Source organism: Emydura macquarii, unplaced genomic scaffold (genome assembly GCF_026122565.2).
Source record: "Emydura macquarii macquarii isolate MOO-44397 ecotype Brisbane River unplaced genomic scaffold, CSIRO-AGI_Emac_v2 contig_2473, whole genome shotgun sequence".
NCBI lineage: Eukaryota > Metazoa > Chordata > Testudines > Chelidae > Emydura > Emydura macquarii.
In genome coordinates, this window is record NW_027132610.1 from 38,903,541 (window position 1) to 38,925,113 (window position 21,573).

General features: G+C 42.4%; 1 long non-coding RNA gene across 1 annotated transcript in view; it reads right to left on the reverse strand.

The window, feature by feature from the left end:
- The window catches only part of LOC137162880 (uncharacterized), a 69,965-nt gene extending 51,001 nt beyond the window's left edge, over window positions 1-18,964 (reverse strand). The window contains exon 1 of the long non-coding RNA XR_010922544.1: window positions 18,835-18,964. This is a non-coding gene — a long non-coding RNA (uncharacterized lncRNA). The remainder of the gene's footprint in view (window positions 1-18,834) is intronic.
- Window positions 18,965-21,573: the final 2,609 nt, after the last annotated feature.

Sequence of the window (21,573 nt, forward strand, 5' to 3'; positions counted from 1 at the left end):
AAGAGTCATTTCAGGGAACTATGGTCTGTCCTGACCATAATCTTCCTCCTATACAAATAGTGATGAAAATGTTCTATAGATTTAACCCTTACTAAGAATTCCTTTCATGTGGTGCAATAATTTCTCTCAGGAACACTTAAACTTTTGCTATAATAAGCTACCACCCTTTCAAGTCCCTTGTGTTCTTTTGGCAATACTGCCCCCAAACCACAAGCATTAGCATCTGTGTCCAATATGAAAAAAGGTTTGAAATATGGGCAGGCCAAGACAGAAGCAGCCTTTTTCAACACTAAAAATGCGACATCACACTGTTGATCACTGAAATGGTCTCTCTCACCCAACCTACTCAGCGCTTTGCAATATAAGCAAACCCAAAAATAAACCTTCTGTAATAGGAGCAGAGCCCTCTAAAATGTGAGTATTTGGGGAATTAGCGGGCTCTGTATAGCCTCAATTTTCGTTTTCTCAGTGGAAATTCCCTCCTCACTAACTGTGTACCCAAGACAGATTACCTCTGTTTGGAACATCTCACATTTCTTTGGGTTCAATTTCAAATTGGCAGCCTTCAGTTTATCACAGACCCTTTGTAAATGTTTTAGTTCCTGCTCAAATGTTTTAGCATGCACCGGATATCACCTACACATTACAGACGGGCTGAGAGGGGCATGCCTTTCCATTAGCCTCTAATATATGGCTAATGCATTTCACAAGTCCACCCATCACTTTAAATTGCCACCAACCGTATCCTGCCGTGAAAGCAGATTTTTCCCTGTCTTTTGGATTCACTTCCACTTGCCAATGCCCATTCTTATGATCCAGTGTGTGGAAAACCAGATTGAACCTGCTACAGCATCCAGACAATCATCTATTTGTGGTAACGGATAAGAATCTTTTAAAGCAGCAGTTCTCAAACTACAGAGCGGGTCTCCAAAGGGAGGCACGGAAATGTGTCAAGGGAGGCGTCAGCTGCTTTTTTTTAAGAGCTCTGGCTGTCAGCCCCAGATAGCTGGTGCTCATGCAGAAGGGCCAGGCACACCTGGAAAGCGGGGATAGCCAGAGCCCCACCACCCAAGTTTGGGCTCTCCTGTCCCCTCCTCAATTCCTCAATGGGAGGCAACCCAGGCTCGGGCTCGGGCTTCCCCCCTGCCTGCCTTCACTTCCACTGAGACGCTGTGACGCCCAGCCAGAAGCCACTACTAAGTGACTTCATTTAATTTTCTGTAGTCCACACAAAATCTGGTGCTGCCATCTTTTTCTTAACCAGAACAATGGGTGAGACCCAAGGGCTGGTTGAATGCTCAGTTATGCCTTCCTGATACATTTCCTCAATGGCCTGTACTGCCTCTTCTGTTTTTGCTACTGGTAACTGATGAGGTGAGCGTTTAATGGGCCTGTATCCTCACATATCAATCTTGGCTGGACCACTGCAGTACAACCAATATATTTGTTGGATCAAGAGAACACCTCTTGATTCCTAACCAGGAAGTTTTAGATTATTCTGCTGTTCCCCATTTAATTTTGCAGCACTGCACTGGAACAACTTGAATAGAAACTCTGGGAGTCATCGAACCTCCTTCCTTTTTGTATTTTTCTTCTAGACCAATATTTACCAGATCTACCAGCTGACATTTTGTAACTGCAGTTCCCTTTTTTTTGCTGTTTGTCAGAAACATTCAGCAAATGAACAGGAACCAGTTCTTGTTTCAGATCCACACGCTAAGATTCCCCCAAGATTCTGGATCTCAAAACTGGTTTCAACCACACTCCATCTTTCCCTTGCTAGAAAGACAGCATGTAGCTGTCATAATTGTTTCTGCCCAAGGAGTTGGGACAATTTGTTAACTGCAACCCAAATGCCTTCAAAGCATGTGTCTCACCTGGGCCATATCTTGAAAGGGAATTTCCACAGACTGAATTGATAAGACAACTTTCCTGGTACTGAATACACAATTATTACCCATAATGAAATCCAAGCCAATTATTAGCTCATCCACTATTTCAGCAACCCAGACTTCTTCCTCAAATTTTAGAGGTCCAATCTTCAGACACAATTTTCTCCATTTCTGGGTAGATGCCCCATCCTTAGTCAATGTCTCCATTTCAGACCAGTTAGGCCATTCAGGTTTGGATCTCCTGTTCCCTAGGCTTTTTAGTCTAATAACAATTATGTTTGCACCTGTGTTAACTATACACATCACAGATCCTATTACACGCAATACCCACACACTCAATAGCCCAACTCCCATTATTGTTGAACTTCCCAGATCTAAACAAAAATGGTGGGGTTGATGTTGCTCCTCCAAATGTTGCCCTTTCAGCTTTGTGTTCCCCCATTTCCCAAGCTGGGAGAAAGGCTTTCACTAGACCCTGTGACAGGTATTCTTGGCCTGCCTTCAGTTTAACAGTCCTCCTTTTTGTGGCTAGTTTTGTCACAGTATCAGCATTGGACTGAACTGTCTCCTTTAATATTTGCAATATCATCAATTTCTCTTGTTTTAGAAACCAAATTTATCATCTGTTCTAATAGTTCAAAATGGTGAGGAACCAGATTAGGCTACCCCCTATTAGGAACCAGGGCATAGGTGGTCAAACCTAGTGGTCAGAGCAGGAGCTGGCATTGGGAGATAAACCAAAGGTCAGAGCTGGAGTAAGAGTCAGAACCACAGGCAGTAGCCAAAAGATGAGCTGGGGTTGGAGCCAGGACTGGTAGCCAATGATCAGGAGCAGAGTGTAAGGGCAGGAGCCAGAGATGAGACAAGAATCAGGCACAGAACAGGAGAAAGGCAGGAACTAGGGCTGGATGCAGATTGCAGGGTCCAATGCAGCAGCAACAGAGCATCTGCGTGGTTAGTCAGACTGCCCACTTGGGCTATTTCCTGGCCTAAGTGGTGGGTGCAAGCCGATCAGGCAACTGCACGTCTTGGGAATTCTTATAGGCCCCACAGGAAGCCCTGACCTTCCAGGATGGGTGAGGTGCTGCTCTGTCTAGATCCCGTGGTGTTGACAAGTTAGTGGTAAAGACCCAGGGCCCCCGGCACCCCAAGTTTGAGACCTCCCAAAACCAAGGACCTGCATCCTTGGATCCTAACACTGCCATTTCATCATACATATCAGACACAGAGCTGTACTTGCAGGGCTTATAGCGATCAGCTTCCATCTTCCTCACTAGCAGTTGCTTCCTCTTCTGGTGAACTGCAACAGGGAAAGATTCAAGTTCTGTAGCAAACCAAGCCTCTCAAAGCATCTTTGGCCTCCTTTTGCTGATCTTGATTTGAAAGTCCAAGTCCAGCTAAGCATCAATCAGTTGGTCCATTGCCAGTTGATCATGGAACACCTCATGCTATACAGGATCACAAGCCTCTGCAGGTCCTCTGCCAGCTCTGCCAGGTGGGGTTTCTTCTTTCTCTCTCCTAGCTCTAAGCTGAGCCCTGGCCAGGTCAGATAGGTGGTTAGGACCATAGTGCATAGCAAGGCCTTGTACCTGGTCTGGATAATTCCATCCTCTTTACCAGGGATAAATTCTCCAGAGCTGGGCCACCCAAATAGACTGCTAGTAACCCTCCTTTCTATCCATCTTCCCATCCACATTGATTTTAGCTATAACATTGCCATGAGCCTCCCAGGGAGATTTTCCTTAAAAGTAGTGAGCTTTTGCATTATGTGAGCTGGGACAGCCTGACCTCTCCCCTCTGGACCTCTGTGGGTTACAAACAAGGTAGAAAACTGTTGTAAATGTGCAGTCTTACCCAACTCCTCTGGCTGGCTCAATTCTTTATCCAAGCAGCTGTCTTCCACTGTGATTTGCTTCTGGAGCTGAATTTTCTGCTCCTTAAGTCCTTGCTGAAGATCATTTTTGTTATCAAGTCCTAAGTTGGCTAAGTAGTCCTCACCACTTCATGAAAAACTTTTGGCCTGAGGCAGTCAGGTTGCTGGTCATCTCATTGATCTGTCTTGCCAGTCCAGCCTGGGTGCTTTGCAGCCTGGCTTCCAAACCTGTCCAGAGTTTTTGTAGTTGTTGCTCCAACAGAGATTTGACCTTCACCTGCAAGTCAACCCTCAGCCCCTTCTGGGAATATTACAGATGCTGTTTTAATTCCTTTTGTGAAGCCTCCAGCTTCTGTTTCAGGTCTTGTTTTAAATCCCGATGGCTATTTTGTATTTCTATCAGTGCCATCATTCTGTGTTCCAGCTTGGCTCAAGAGGAATACCACCTGTCTCTTTGTAAAATGGATTCCGCACCTGACACCTTTTTGACATGAGCAGCTAGTTGAAGTTCAGGGGCCTGGGGATGTTCCAGATGGAAGTAGAAATTGATGGAATCTGATAATTTCTTTGATGCAGTCTTGTTTATTTACAAGGCATATACAAAGTCCTGTGTCTCTGAATGCAAGGGGAACCAAGAACAAATGGAGCAGTTTGTTAGCTTACAGCCCCCAAGCCTCTTTAGCCAATACCAGTCCCAAAAGCTCGCTCATTCTCTAGCTTTTCTCCAGGGTCACATTGTGCTTACCAGCTCCTGCTTGACTTTCTTGCCTCTCTCTTTCTCTTCTTGCTTATTCTCAGTTTCTGTGGATTTCTCTTCCCACACACACACACCCCTAACCAACACAATACTCAACCAAAAACTCCTGGGCAGCTTCAGGCCCACCTTTTGTGTTAGGTGGGGGCTTATGCTTACAATTATGTTAATTAAAGGAGAGTTCACACCTATCACTCTAAAAGGGTTTTATTTTAACCCATAACTTGATGTCACCCAGCTCATAACATTATATATCATGTATGCAGTGAACACCACCCTTTGAGTATAATTTACTGACTTGGATGTACACATATTTACTCTACAGTTGGCTCCAAAAAGATCCAATGCAGCGTCAGCATACACTACCACCTAATATTGTGAACACAAAACACATCTAGCTCTGGGACCCTGGAGAAGTCTCTACCAAAGGAATTTCCTTCTGTTATCAGCCAGCAGAACATGGGCTGGGGAAGTAATTATTTCTCTAGGCTAGAAACCCAGTTATAGGATTATCCCGCTTTCATGTTATTTACCATTTGTATTCTGGTAGTGCCCACTAGGTGGTAGGGCGGCTGCACAGCCAGGAAAACACAGAGCTTAGTTCTCCCCTGTGGGAGCTTGACACAGGATGAGCACAAGTCTGGCCCCAGTGTGAGTTAAAGAAGCCACAGGACTCTTATAATGTACACCACTAGCATAAAAGGGGGATCTCTGTCATGGCCCTGCTCCATCCCCAGTATGGTCCCTGTGCTGGAGGTGAAGAAGGGAGTGCCTGGATGAGGGGCTGGGTCCTAGATTCCCAAGACTACTTAATACTTCAGAAAGACTGAAAGATGAATGAGGAACACTGTAAACTTTAATTTTACTCTATAGGTCTGTGTTATACAGCAACGCTATTCAAAATTCCAGCCTCATCCACCTCTGCCACCTGACCTATGCTATGGCAGTCAAGGTCCTTGGCTGCCTAGAGAAGATGTGTAAAGAGTAGGGATGTTGGCAAGGCGGATGAACCAGTTTGGATAAGATTAGAATCAGCCTTAAGATTGGTCTAAAATTTGAACCTTTACATAACGAACCTTAATATTTTTGGAGGCTGGGGGAGGGGGAGGACTAGCAGTGGAAACACCAAGCTACCACAAGAAAGGTTACTTCCAATCTAGCCCAAACCTCACCCCTTCCTTTTGTTTACTAGGCTCAAAGCAGCTTGAGGCAAAACCTGTCATTTTATTTGTCTGTGAATAGCATTATGCACCCCATCGCACAGTATAAATAATAGAATGCTAATAGTAATAATAACCACAGTAGAAGTCTCTTATGGAAGCCTATTCTTGGGAGATTTCAAGATCATAAAAAAATCCAATACATTTTGTAAGCTTCGGGTAAGCATCCAAAGATTTCATGACTTGAGGGATGCTCGAATATTCACCAAGCATCCTTAGCAGGATTTGCAGCATAGGACAAAGGTAACACAAAGAAAACTTGTGCAAGTAGCAATTTGATTTTGACAATAATTTCCCCCCACTGTTTTGGATGGAAGTGTTCTCTAAAAAAGTTTTCCCTACCCAGAGGTGAGTTTCTCCACCTTCTTCAGTCTGCAGTGAAGTCATCATAATCCTGGTTTTATGACACCACTGTCTGTTGCCATGAAAATGAACGCAGTGTCATAAATTCAGCATTGTAACTTTACAACAACATGACAAAGGAGAAGATGACAGGGCTGTCAGAGTGAAAGTACTTTGTGAAGCAAACAAATCTCTTTGATAATTAGCCAAAAGGCAGGAAAAAATAATGATAAAACCTACGAAGGGAAAATGAACGTGTGCAATGACACAAGTCAATATTGTTCCCAGTATGGAAGTCCTTTATGAGATGACTCAGAGCATGTAAGCTACAAAACAGTCATGTCTGCACAAAGGGTGTAACATCTGGAAATTTTTTGCTGTTAATGAGGGTGTGTCCATGGCAAGGCCAGTGCAGTTGGATTTGCTTCATTTCAAAAACATTCAGATCAGCAGGACTGTCTGGGAATTCAGAGCAGAAACCCAAATGCATTTCTTCAGTGGCAGAGCTAGCAGAGCCATATGCACCATGAGTAACAATCAGGGGATGCAAAACGAGACAGGAAAGTTAATTGTACTTCCATAAATGTAGAGACTAATGGGAGGCAGTGTTACTTAGCGTATCGGACATGGGCTTGGGAGTGAAAGATCTAAGGTCTGTCTCCAGCTTTGTTGTTGACTCCATGTCCCTCAACCTTGCTGTGCTTGGGCATAATGATACTTATTTACCTTTTAAGAAGTGCATTGAGATTTGTAGATGAAAAGTGTAAAGCATTGTTTACTCTATTTTTGCCAGCACCTCCTTTATCTAGGTATAAATATTTGATGTTTGGTTAGGGTGACATTGTGCACAGTTAGTGAAATTAAGTTGCCCATTTCAATCCATGCAAAATGCGGACAACAGGATCCATTTCTTTGCCCATTGACCTCCTTTTATTAGTTGTAACAAATTCAAGCTTGGATTCTTGCCCTCAAGATCCTGCATTCTTCTGGCCCCTACCTCATTCTTTATTACATTGCTCCCAGTAGTGATGCCAGACTAAGCAAGCTGTTTGTCCTCTTCTCCATCAAATATCTCTGCACTTTCTTCCATTCTCTCCTCCACATGTAGAACACCCTGCATAAAGCCAGACCTTGAGGCCACAGCATGCTTCTCATTCAAATGCCTCCTGCAGAGCCACTTCTACCATGGTGCCTACAAAAAGGCTGAGGGGGAGGAACATGATTGCTCTCATCTGAGGGATAAATGCCATGGAGGGAGAGGAGTTATTTAAGTTCAGCATCAATGTGAACACAAGAACAAATAGACTTGAAATTAGACAAAGGTTTATAACCATCAAAGAAGTGAAGTTCTAGAACAGCCTTCCAAGAGGCGCAGCGGGGGCAAAAAACCTAGCTGGGTTCAAGGCTGAGCTTGATAAGTTTATGGAGGGGATGGTATGATGGGACAGCCTGATTTGGCAATTAAACTGATCTTTGGCTACTAGAGGTAAATATATCAAGGGCCTGGGATGGGATGTTAGATGTGGTGGGTTCTGAGTTACTACAGGGAATTATTTCTGGCTGGTGAAGCTTGCCCACATGCTCAGGGTTTAACTGATTGCCATATTTGGGGGTCGGGAAGGAATTTCCCCTCAGGGCAGATCGGCCAAGGCTTTGGGGGGGGTTTGGCCTTTCTCTGCAGCATGGGGCACAGGTCACTTGCTCGTGGATTCTTTGTACTTGAAATCTTTTAACCAGGATCTGAGGACTTCAGTAACTCAGTCATAGATTGGGGATCTATTACAGGAGTGGGTGGGTGAGGTTCTGTGGCCTGTGTCATGCAGGAGGTCAGACTAGATGATCGTAACGGTCCCTTCTGACCTTAACAGCTATGAATCTATGAACTAGCCAACCAGCAATAGCATAGTAGAAAGATCATTTGGAGTAGCTTACATAACTTTATACATTTTGTTTAACAAATCAAACAAACCAAATACCATTTATTATTGTGACCTGGCCACTCCCATCACCCTTTTCCTCTACCAACTATCTCCATCTTACTTTTGTCTTTTATAGATAGTCATTTCTTTGGTGTGAAAATCATACTATTTTTCTGTAATACATTGTGGGAAATCCCAGAAACAATACAAACTAATACAAGATAACTAGAATATCAATATAATCCAAAATATGAAATACATTACACAGTGGAATAGTCTTCCCGCAAAAAAAAATATTGTATGGTCCAATCCTGCAGTAGATGAGATAGACTCAGAAGTTAAATATAGCAAAAGTTTACTATGATATAGTCCAATGAAATTCTTAGTAGTTAAACTCCTAATTAATGCAAGGTCAGAACGTATAGATAATATAAATGATGATTTTGTCCCTTCTGTGACATGAGGAGCCTTGTACAATTATATTTTCTTCTTCAGCTTTAATGAGAACTATAGCTCTCCATATATATGACTTTGTGAGCTACTTTACGGGCTTGATGCAAAGCCAAATGAAATCAATGGGCTTTGGATTTTGTCCAGTGTGACTACATCAGTGGTTAAAGTTTCTCCATGGCTCATATAATTTTCACATTACCCATCATGGATCTTTTGACCCTGATGAGATGGAACAATATGATGCATGGGGATCAACATCCCCAGAAGATTAAAGACCTTCCACAGTCCTGCAGACATAGCAACAGGGAGGAGGGTCTATGAAATTACATTCTAAGCAAATAGACATTTTATTTAAACCCCCTCACCTGAGCTTGAATTGGTCCAGATTAACATTTTAAATGAAGTAATTTGAAGCAGATCCAACTAGGTGATCAATCACACTTTATCTCAGTCTTTCCAGGGAAAGGGGGTGAATGAGGCTGGGGAATTAACAGAAAGAACAAAGAAAGACACAGAATTGCCAACTGTGCTTGCCTGAGCTCCTCAGTAAAGAGAGGAAGACTTTGGAGAGTCCCATTACAAGGATATGCATCTTTTGAGAGTGACTTTTCATTATAGCTCATAGTTTTCAGATTTGCAGTGATATGTGAGGTGTGACTCAAATGAGGCTAGGGTGCTCCATCTGAGATGTTCGTTTCTGTAGGCTTTCATCTCCTTGGAGTGTCACCTGTGTAACCCTTCTGTTAAATGGAGTCAGTAGCAACAAGGGCCAGGTTCAATATCCAGGAATGCCTCTTAATACAAAAGAGAACCGGCCTGAGCCCCCACCCAGTAATCTGGGGAAACTTCTCACCACCCCTGGGCACCTCTCAAGCAATACCTTCCCACTCAGAGACACCAAGTCTGTGTGTAACACAAAAAAAAAAAAAAAAAAGAATTTTTATTAAAAAGGAAAAGGAAACCCAGCCTTAATCTGGGAAAACACCACAACCACATTCAAAAGCATGAGACCCTGAGCAAACCTGACCCCACAATGAGTTGGGCAGTCTTCTTTACATCAATTTCCTACCTTGCAGTGGGAATGTCTGACAAACAAACATACCTTTAACATGTCACTCCCCTTTCCCTGCACCCCCTACTCACCGTTGGCTTGTCCTCAAGAAACAGATTAGATCAAGGCCTCAAAGATTATGTAGGCAAGCAACCACTGTTTTTGTTCTGATTAAGAATATTCAAAAATTTGTTTTTTTAAAACATGGTAGCAACAGAACTTTTACCACTTTATATCTATTAGAGGATTTTCCTATACATACAATAAAATCATATACTGTATCTTCCTCTGAAATCTCCAGTAAGTGCAGAAAGGGTATATTATTTCTTAACTACTTGCTTCATCCTTTCTTTTGTACCATGCTTCACTCAGTCTTGGATTTTGAACAGTTTATTCTGAGGTGTAGTGTCACGTGAACAAATATTGTGATGGTTATGTGACAAGGGTTGAAAATCCTGGAAAAATGTGGAGATTTATGAGAAATGTATCTAAACTTTTGGATAAAAGAAAGTCGATATTGGAGACATTTAAGATATTTAAAAAAAAAACAACCCCAAAACCCTATACTTTCAAGTTGGTCTTGTTCTTTTGCCATTGACCACATATGTTGAAGAACTCAAGTCTTTCTGAGCAAATACTAGACAGTGAAGTTGACGCATCATATTTATGTTCATAGCCACCAGTTCTGAGCAAATGTTTTTTCTTTGAAAACAAATTTGGCAAAGAATGTTCCTTTATGGCAGGGTTCATTTCAGATAAATAAGTGTGCAGCGTGGTAGATTACGAACAGCGGTCCCTCCCCATTTGATGTCTTACTTTTTCAGTTATCAATTGATTTCTCATTGTCCACTGCTCTGTCTACAGCAGTTGGTCAATGCTGAATTAGTAGATGGAGGCCTACTTCTCTGCTGACTCCATGCAGGAGAAAGGAAAAGAAAGAAGTTGCTCATCTGAAAATAATACCCCTCCCCCCAACACTTCCTCAGTTAAAATGTCTACAGTTCTCCTCTGGATTTGTAGGATCAGCTGAACTACCTGTGTGTGTTTGTGGTGAAGGGTTGCTTAGAGCAGGATATTTTTGCTGCTTGTGTTCCCACTTGTTTTCACCTCTCCTCCCTCCTGTAACAAAGCAAACAGTCACTGTAAGCCCTGCATGCAGCTTTCTGGAAGCCCACGAGGCTCTCCTGCAAAACTCCTCCACACACGCTCCCATTTTCTTTCAAAGGAATTGTTTTTTCCATCTTTCCTCTCTGCCCCCAGTCTGCTCCACCGTCTAAAGGTACGTAGATACCTTTTTCTCCCCCAGCAATAGCCTCAGCTGTCAGTCATTTGCACCTGTGCAAAGTGGATGTAAAATGCTACCATGTGTGTGAGTGGAGGAATCTCATTTAGTGATGTTTTTACGCTCTCTTTGCATTCATGCTGTAAAAAGTATAAATGACTACACAAGGGGCAATGCAGACCCACTGCATCTAATCCAAAGAAGCAGATCCACTTTTTTTTTTTTTTTTTTTTGTTGGGGGGGGGGGGGGGGGAGGAGGGAAGGATTCTGAAAATCTCATTCTAACTGTGAAATCAGTTTCCCAAATGTCCTTAGTGGACTCAGTCAGAACAGCAGGGATCCTAGGTTTCTAATAAAAGTAAATCCAAACAGATGATCAAGTATATCCCTTGGCAAGGTCTCACAAAAGGTAAAATTCTTGATATTAAGGAACAAATAAAATGTTCTTCTATTGATGTAAAGATCAGGACCAGAGAGGAATTACCACTACCAGAACAAACAGGCTTGGGAGGGGTCATATGGTACTCTAAAAGATTTCTGGTTATTATTGGATAAAACTACAACACAGAAAGAGGATTCAATTCTAAACTAAATCCACCCAGCTGCACCCCTGACTTCCATGGGGCTTCACACTGGGATGCCCCTGCATGTCTCACTGAACTCTCTGGTGCATCCAATTTCTGGACCTAGCCCAGGTATTGTACCACAAAATCCCAATGGCTACCACACAAAATAGGATGCAAACAAGGCTAAAAAAATTAAAATGGAAAAAGTGCATTGCATTTTCCTCTCCAAAACCCACTGTTTTATAACACCACAAATAGAAAAATGAGTTTTTATTCAATGACTATTGTGGCTATGCATGTGTGACTTCAACATTAGTGACTTTCGCAATGTCCTTGAATTCAGCATTCATTTACCTGGTTGACGTCCTCAGTATTATAGTTGGCCACTCTGTAGATAATCATAGTGATGTCCAGTGCTGGTAACTTCAAAATGGAATGACATTCCCGCACGTTATTTGTTTCAGTAATTTTAACAGAGCAATATAAGCTACTTAATTAAGTCTGAGACAAGCAACAACAACATTCACAGCTCACTGAAAGAGTGAGTGTATCCTGAGGAAAAAAAAGTAAATGAAGGACTGGAGAGGAAATTGCAACAGACAGATCTTTGTAAAAACACAAGGTTATACTATTTTAATACAAGGATACTTCTTAGCCCCTGCTCCCCTTCACTGTTAAAGTTCACCAAACATTTTCAAAGCAGATTAGAATTTGAGGTAAACAAAGTGTACTTTCCATCCAAACATACTGAGTATCCAAGCTCAAGTGCAGTGTCTGTTTAATACAGGTATATTCTTTACCAAGGGACTATGCTTCTGCACTTGCAGAGAGATGGACTGAGTATAGTAGGTTTTTCCTTCTAACTTCTATGATCCTATACATCCCACGTGTACCACATATGTTAACCTCTCAAACATTAGGCTGCAGAAACAGGAGAAGATGTGGGGGAGGGGGAGGTTTCCAGGACTGGACTGCTACAGCATTACATAGCTACAAAGATTTACCCACAAGGGAATTCATGTTAGAAAACACGTAAGATAGAATAAGATAATCAAGTAAATTCAGTGGATGAAGTGAAGAAGAAGAGGGAGGGGGAATATAAAAACAAAAAACAAAATCTGCTGCTTTTTCAGGAGTCCAACCAATAATTGCTGTGAGAAGACAAAGATAATTGAGCCTGAATTTTTTTAGTAGCTCTTTCATAAGGGAATAAAAGGTCACAATGACGTATTCCATAGAAGATGTAGTTTCCTAATATTCTCCATGATATCAAGAGTGAAATCACATAAAAAGCCATGCCCTTGCAAAAGGCATGAAGTCTTCTGTTTAATATTTACATCTTTACTGAGTGGTAATATGGAAAACAGGCTTGGGGAATGTAAAAGCAGGCAGCTCTGGGAATACTCTGAATTAATTGAAACCAAGCAACTGAAATGCTACATAGAGACATGCAGCCATCTACAGGCATAAAATGGAATTTAAGGAACAGCACAGATTTCCCAGAAGCTGCCTTGATAGAAAATCATGCCTCAAATTAAATAGCTCTGCTTGACACCAGACTATTCATACTGGCCAGCATCAGAACAAACCTGTCTCTGCAAATACATGTTTCTTCTTCCCACTAACATGTGCACATAGCATTCAGAAATAATCAAAAGATGAGGATTTTAGTAGAAGCATTTTAGGTCTAGACATGTTGGAGATTTTCAATTTCCAATTGTGAAACACATCTCCTCCCCCCTGCAAATGTGCATAAATTGAATTCACAATGAATCCCTACAGACCAAAATGCAGGAGTTCTAACAATGAAGGACAGTTAAAGGACTCCAGCAGTGCAAATTGGAGCAATGGGATTACACTGCAGGTAGCCAAATATCATATTACGTGTATACCACAGACTAAGATAGCTCTGAATAGCTCCCACCTGGAAGAAGAAAAACAAAAGCCTTCCTTTGTGTTATACATTTCTGCAATACTCAAACACAGCTCTCCTTTGTGGCAGACCAAGGCTTTCCCCAGGAACAGGGAGTAGACGGCAAGCTCTCCAGGTTGCCCCCAGGGAATGGCCTATTTTAAGCCTGCCTGCAAACATCTCCCATGTATGCGCTGTTCTTTCATGGAAGAATAATTTAATCTTCATTGCAGTCATTAATTTTTGACGGAGGACATGGTACGACATCCTGTTTACAGCTCACTAAATCTCTATTATGTAGCCTGTGCTTCCAGAAAGAGGAACAATTTGAAGAGCTGTGTTAACTTTTATGATACATTCTAGCACTGAAATACAAAAGCATGATTAAAGTTACCTCCCTCCTTCCCTCAAATTAATAATACTGCATTACTATCTTGCTATACTACTTCCAGAGTGCAAACCAGGAAAATCTTATCTAAATAAACAGTGTAATGCAGCAAGTGCCATTAAAAATAATGTCTAACATACCAGGATTTATCTTTACCCACAATATTTACTGTATTGCCTACACTTAAAATGGGAGACATACTAAGTGTCCAGTACTTGGAAGTAGCCATTAGAGCAAAGCAAGCATGCTATAACATGTGGAGGGTTCATCCTAAAGGAAGGGATTTTGCTAACATTTACTCCTGCTCTGATTCCTGTACATTCACATTCAGAGTTTTGCACTGAGTTGACTTTTCTATCATTCCAAAAAAAAAAAAAAGAGTGAAAACTTCTGAGTTTCATCTAGTTTCATCCAGGGAAAAAACAAAGCCACGAGGGTTTGCTACAGAAACATAAATCATCCTCAATCATGAGAGGGGTTTGTAAACATTTTGACAAATCCAGTCTGAGGCCTTGTGTACATTAAGGAAATTTGTTCCACTAACTGCATCTGTGTAGCTACATCAGTGCAAACCCCTGCACTGTCACAAAGAGGGCTTATACTGGTGCAGTTTCATCTGGCCATAGGCCCGGGTGGCATTTACATCTGTAAATTACCAGATTACGCTGCACCATTGTCAGCCTTGTTTATGTCAGTGCAGCATGTCGACACTAGACACGTCACCACAAATTTCCTTAATATACAAGAAGATCAAAATTAAACTTGATCCCAGAGGAGTTTAAATATTTCCAGGTTTGCTAGAAGCATGTCACATGGGTTCTTCTCCCTACGGTCTTGTTCCTCACAAGTGACAAGCACTTGCAATTCCCTTTTGTTACAGGAGCAAATGGAAGTCTGTGGTTAGGAAGAGTCTCAGAAGTGCTAATTATTTCTGCAGGCAATGGACCATCTCCCTTTTGTTTCTAAATTTTACACTATCTTTCATTCTGTCCTCCTCAATGCTTATAAATCCAGGCCTTTTCAGCGAGAGCTGAAGGCATTGGCGCCATTTCCCCCAAACAATCCTCTTGGTAGTTGAAAATTATTGGTAGCTATTCAATTTTGTACATCTAGTGTCCTGTTGTTTTGTTAAGTATTCATTTTATTTCCGAGGTTTTCTTAGCATGGACACCTCCCCTCCACATCACACTCCAACTGGTGACTGCCCAGCTCCCCCTAGCAACCTCAACATTTCCTTGCACGAGTAGAGCTGGGGACACCACCCAGACACACCGGTTCCATTTCCCCTCACTCCCAATCTAGTTCATTTCATTCTCCTCACACTGTTTGCTGCTCCTTTAGCTTCCCTGCCACCTCCCAATGCCACTCACCTCAAGCCCTGGTTCTTTCCTTCCTCAGTATCTCTCTTTCCCCATAGCCCCTATGTTTCTTCCCCTTGTAGTTCCACACTCCTGCTTCCCCACTGTACCTTGGTTCATTTCCTTGGCTCTGCGCGCTTACTTCTGGTGCAGTCCTCAGTGCCTTGGCAACTCTATGCCTCCCTGCCAGGTCCCCAGAGTACTTCCTTTGACAGAGGACAAGGCTTGGATCCCACCTCATTTCCCTCCAGCATATAGGGGAGATAAGAGGATGGTTCATATCTTCCCTCAGTTGACTCTGGACTCAGGTCACATAGGAGGAAAAACAGCTCCTTTTATAGAACAAGGATCTTGACTGACAGCTCCTTCTTGGGGTGTCTTGGATGGAACTGAATCAAGGACAGCAACCAAGCTCTCTACAGACCACTGGGAAGAAGTCTGAACTACAACTGAGGAACCTGTGTCCCATTTAATTTCTATCTAGACTGGATATGTGCAGCACTACAAATCTAAGCCAAAGGAGGCTATGTACTCTATTTCATGGGTTGGTATTTTCAATTACTGACTAAACAGAGCATCATCTACTGCATATCTGGCTGTCCAGGGAATTAAGCAATTTGTGGCATACTTGAAACTTGGGATTTCATCATATGAAGCTTTAACGTCTCTGGGAGACGGGGGAGGGAGGGGGTATTAAAATATCAAACAGCCAATCTAAAATAAATCTAATTGTCTAGGAAGCAGTCTATATTTTATTCCATCTGATTCAATATACACTGGCTGTGTGAGTGGGCAGGAAGCTATTTTTCACTGAACACAACCCTTCAGTAACTGCTTTCACTGCACCTTCTGTGCTACCATGTGTACAGTGTATGCCCATAGACGTTCCTGGCAGCCTATGGATGCCTGCTTCAATAAAACCCTCCTTTTCTCTTACTTCTCCCTCTATTGCTCCTAAAGAAGCTGACAAGATGATTAAACCAGCCTCTGTTTATAGCTAATGCTGTGAATTAGGCTTTTTTTGTTTGAGATAAAACATGTCAGTTTAATATCCGATATATCCTCTGTCTGGGGACTCTATCTTGTGTTTACAGAGCAAGAACTCAGTAATGGACCAGGGATATTTAACCATTGTACAGATCAATGGTTTTGAGAGTTAGATATTCAGACCAAGTAGACAAGTCCTACTCTATGACGCAGCAGGTATGCAATACAAAAATTACATTTCCCCTCCACAGCCCCATCACCTCCCTTTCCTGCATTAAGAGCACATAATTAAGGGTTTGGCTAGGCTATCTAATGGCTTGGCAGGTGGCCAGTAAGTAACTGCAATTTTATTTTGTTTATTTCTTACAGTTAATAAAATTAAAATGTTTAAGGAGCTGAGACCACATGCCTGGACACATAGCTAGTCAATGTAACCCACATTCTTAACCAGTAATGCCTTAATCCTTCCTCCCTCACTCCCTTCATCTGCTTGTTTATTTGTTACTACCACTTGTTGCAGCTTGCCTTAAACAGGATTTCATTTCCTTAGGCACAACATGTCTCTTACTATTGTTTTGTACAGCATCCAGAACAATGGAGCCCCAATCCAGGCTGAAGCTTCTGTGTACTACTGTGATGCAAAAAACAAATATATCCTGCAAAGTTCACATTTGCCAACTAGCACATGAAGCAAGGCATTGTAATGATGCTTTCTTTTCTCTGGGTGCCATAGTTCATTCGAGTGGTATTAGAAAAAGATAGGATCACGTTTATTGTGTGAAATAAGTGGGACAAATATTCAGAGGCCAAAAATACTCAACTTGGTAAGGCTCCCTATCATTATTCTGCTGTTTGATATATCCACTCAAATGGATCAGTCTAACACCAAAAGTCCTTATAGGTCTGCTTCTTCTGCTTTTTTATGGCTTTTCTAACCTATTTCATAAGCTGGGCTGAAATTCCACTGCCCACGGTGCTATCAGAAATAGAACATCTCCAGCATCCTGAGAATTCTATTTTAGAAGTGTCATCTTGCTCCCATTATATGAAGCAGGTAAAGTCAGCCCAAATCTAAGAAATGGCCAAAAAACCTTGGCTATTCTAAAGCTTTCTTTTTCCAGCCCAGCTGAAGAAAAGGAGAAGGGGAGACTGCACAAATGGAGAGCAGCTGGCCAGAAGGGAGGGGGGGGGGGGAACAACTACAGGAGTCCATCTTTGTGCCTAGACAACAGGAGAGCTGAGAGCAAAAGATCAGAACGCCAGAAGAGAAAAGGAGATGGGGTCACAGGCACAAGCACAGAGCAATACAGAGAGCAACAAGATGGGCAATTGGAAACAGAATGAGAAAAACTGAAAAAAAGACAGGAAGAAATATTTGATTTTTGAGGAAGAGAAAAGCAAAGACAAGCTAACGGCAGGGGGAGGACGGGGAAGAGATAAAAGAGGAAAAATAGAAAGAAGGAAAAATAAATACTGTGGAGATAATTAAAGCGTATGATGAGATCTGAGAATGGAGGAATTGAAAAATAGAGGATGAGGGAGATGTTAGGCAATTTTATTTGGTTTGTACATGTCAGTGAGGGGAAGAAGGTTAGACTGTGATTAAACCAAAGACAGGGGAGTTAGAAGACCTGGTTCTCCCACAGACGATTCAGAATTGCCTCATTCCCCCCTCTATAAAATGGGACTATATATGTGTACATACAGACACACACTTATCCCAAAAGGGTGTTATAAGGTTTACTTTATTAACATTTGTAATGAGCTGAAAAAAGGCTTTGATGTTTTTTCCCCTTAGTACTGGTGAAAACACCTTCCTCTCTTAGGCCTGATCTACATTAGAGAAATTATATCAATATAACTAGGTCATTTAGGTGTTTTTTGTTTTTTTTTAAACTGATACACAGGTATAAGCACTAGTGTGGTCTCAGTTATACCAATAAACGTGTGCTATATACCCATCTTTATATTTTTACTTCCACACTAGGGTGGTTCAGCTACTGTAACTATACCAGTATAAGTGGCAAAACATTCTAGTGTAAACAAACCCTTCAAGATTTCTCTAGTCCCCATCACCATGGTATCGTCAAATAATATTTATTTTAGTCTATTAAACCCCTAATATAAGATTTCAGAACTTCCACTAATCATGCAGACTTTGCACAAAACCATCCCTTGAGACTTGGTATCAGGCCTGAGTTCTGGAGCTTATACATCCTGGAGGCTATATATAGATTGTTCACCAAAAATAACCTATTCCAGGGAAATTCATCCCCAGTGCAACAAAGTTGAAGGAGAGAAAATAATGCAAGTGGTCTGGGATATCAGATGAGCCGTCTGTGCTCTGAGCAGGGTTCTCCTATCTATTCTGTTGGGGCCACACAGGGTCTGGAGATCACTTCAGTTAAGGACTATAAAAGTTTCTAGCTGCTAACGCTTCAAGCTCAGGTCCTCAATCAGGCCAGTAGGGCCTATCCCAGTATCCTGGTTTGGATTGTTTCTCAGCCCCTTCTGAGCTCTCTCAAATTGTCCCTCCACTCAAACAGTCCCAGCTCTGGCATGGCTTCCTTCCTGGAGGCAATGTCCTCGCCCTCTCTGGGCCTTTTGGGCATCAGCTCTCCTAGTGGGCCACTGAAAGAGCTCATTTCCCCTTCTGGAGTACACAGACATACAGGCCACTTTCCCAGTGGCTGGTGTGGGGGACCAAGGCCCGCCCTCTACTCTGGGTCCCAGACCAGAAACCCAAAAGATAGCAGTCATCCACCATGCCCCTTTAACTAAGTTGCTTTGATGCTATGATTCCCTGGGCTACTTCCCCACAGCCCCAGCACCCTTACTTCAAGGCCTTGTCCTGGTTGAATCTCAGCCACCAGCCCAGAGCGCCTTCTCGCTCCCGCCGGTCTCTGCGAGCACTGCTCTGTCCACCATCCTGTGGCTCTCTCAGCCAGCCAGACATACCAGCCAGACTCCTCCAACAAGGAACTGAATTCTGCTGTGCACTGCAGCTCCTTTATATGAGTCTGCTGGGTCTGGACTGGCTGCTCTCTGCAGACTTCTCTGATTGGCTGCATCACATGCCCCCACTCTAGGCAGCTTGGAGGACTCTCTCTACTGCCCTTTTTTGGGGCAGGGTGTGGCAGGGCCATAAGGTCCCCATCAGGGAGCCTCAGGGCCTAGTCCACCCTGTCACATGTCCCCTTACTCAAACCTTTAGGCATCTCAAAAATTACTTGGTAGATTCTCTCTCTCTCTCATCTGTATTTACCTTGGCATAATGCAAGCTGCCTACGCGATTTTTCTCTCAACATTATTAATGTGTAACAGTAATCATAGATCCGCCCACAGCCCATCCATTTCAGCAAAGTGCAGAAATAGATATTAAACCTATAAATGTCAGAATATATCTTCATGGCAGGCATTAACATTATTTAAATTAGGTTTTGAATGGTGTTCTCTCAATGTGATAGCTTTTGAAATGGTGGTATAGTGCACTTGACCTGCACTAGACCTGCTTTAAGCATCTTCAGCCCATTAGTCCTGGCCATAATCTGATGCTCTCAGGAATGCAAACACATCATAAAGTAGACATGGGCTCTTTGCTTATATCTAGAAGTCCCCAGGGAACCACTGATGCCATAATTACCTGAGCATGGTTCAAATATTATGGCTTTGTTTGGTAGGCAAACATGTATTGCTCTAATCGTCTGGACACATTTGGTCATAGCTGTGTCTTTAGATTTACAGCAGTTGAAGCAGAATCTTGTTACCCTGAATGTGTTTCCTGCCTTTTAAAACAGATGCAACATTCAAAGCCTGTTCTGTTTAAAGCTGAGAATATATTTAAATTGTAAAACAAAACTGGCCCGTGTTGATTGCTCAGTGGTCTCATGAAAGGAGGTTGGGAGGAAATGCCTTGATTTTGTTGTGTTCAGTGAAAATGACTGTGAGATTAATGAAAATGACACTTACGGAGAAGGTCCAATTCTTTAAAAATATACAGTACACCCTACGTGACGCAATACAAAAGAAATCCCATTACAAGTAGAGCCTATGAATGACAGCGTTCTAACAGGAATCCACATTTTAAAAAACTGTGCAAGGGCCTACACCTACACAATAGAAGTCACTGGGGGGCTTTGTCATTGCTTTCAGTAGACACAGGGTTAGTCCCTAAAAGGATGAATGCCAATGTCATATTTGTTCTGGTCTCTGTGTATTCCTCATTTCCCTTTGGAATACAAAACTCTGATCTTAATCTACAGTTTAATGAATTGGAAGCTAGGTACCTCAGAGGCCACCTCACTCTCCCAGCTATACTCCACAGAGACAGTGCAACTGGAGACACCAGGTTCAGAGTATTGGCTGCCGGTGGAACACAGTGCTCTCTGTAGGAGGACCATGTGTATACAACTCCTTGCCAGAACCCATCAGCTTGAACCTAAGCCTGGTTGTGTCTAGGTCCAATTGTAAGGCACCCCCTTTCTAGAAAGCCTTCTCCATAATGGCACTTGTTTATAGTTCCTGTTAGTAAACAATTATTTGACCAACAGAGTCATATTGTACATTATTGTGATAACATAAATAAAACGTTATATATCACCACAGATGAAAATAAATGAGTGGTCTTGTTTAAAGCAGAATCTTGATGCTCCATAAACACAGTATTTTGCATTGTTCAGACAGAGCATCGGGAACAGTAACTAAACTAAATTTTCACGAAAAGAAAATTGAGAGGCAAGGCAGGTGAGGTAATATTATCTTTTACTGAACCAACTACTGTTGGTGAGAGAGACAAGTTTTCAAGCTTACACAGAGCTCATCATCTAGTTCATCATTGAACTAGATCATCGGGCTCAATGGGTAGCGATCAACGGCTTGATGTCTAGTTGGCAGCCAGTAACAAGCAGAGTGCCCCAGGGGTCGGTGCTGGGGGCCGATTTTGTTCAACATCTTCATTAATGATCTGGAGGATGGGGTGGATTGCATTCTCAGCAAGTTTGCAGATGACACTAAGCTAGGGGTAGTGGTAGATACACTGGAGAGTAGGAATAGGATACAGAGTGACTTAGACAAATTAGAGGACTGGGCCAAAAGAAATCTGATGAAGTTCAACAAGGACAAGTGCAGAGTCCTGCACTTAGGAAGGAAGAATCCCATGCATTGCCATCCACAGACTGGGGACCAGCTGGCTAGGCAGCAGTTCTGCAGAAAAGGACCTGGGGGTTACAATGGACAAGAAGCTGGATATGAGTCAGCAGTGTGCTCTTATTGCCAAGAAGGCTAATGGCATATTGGGCTGCATTAGTAGGAGCACTCTCAGCAGATCGAAGGAAGTGATTATTCCCCTCTATTCAGCACTGGTGAGGCATCATTTGGAGTATTGTGTCTAGTTTTGGGCCCCCACTACAAAAAGGATGTGGACAAATTGGAAAGAGTCCAGCAGAGGGCAACAAAAATGATTAGGGGCCTGGATTTATGAGGAGAGACTGAGGGAACTAGGCTTGTTTAGTCTGCAAAAGAGAAAAATGAGGGGGGATTTGATAGCAGCCTTTAACTACCTGAAAAGGGGTTCCAGG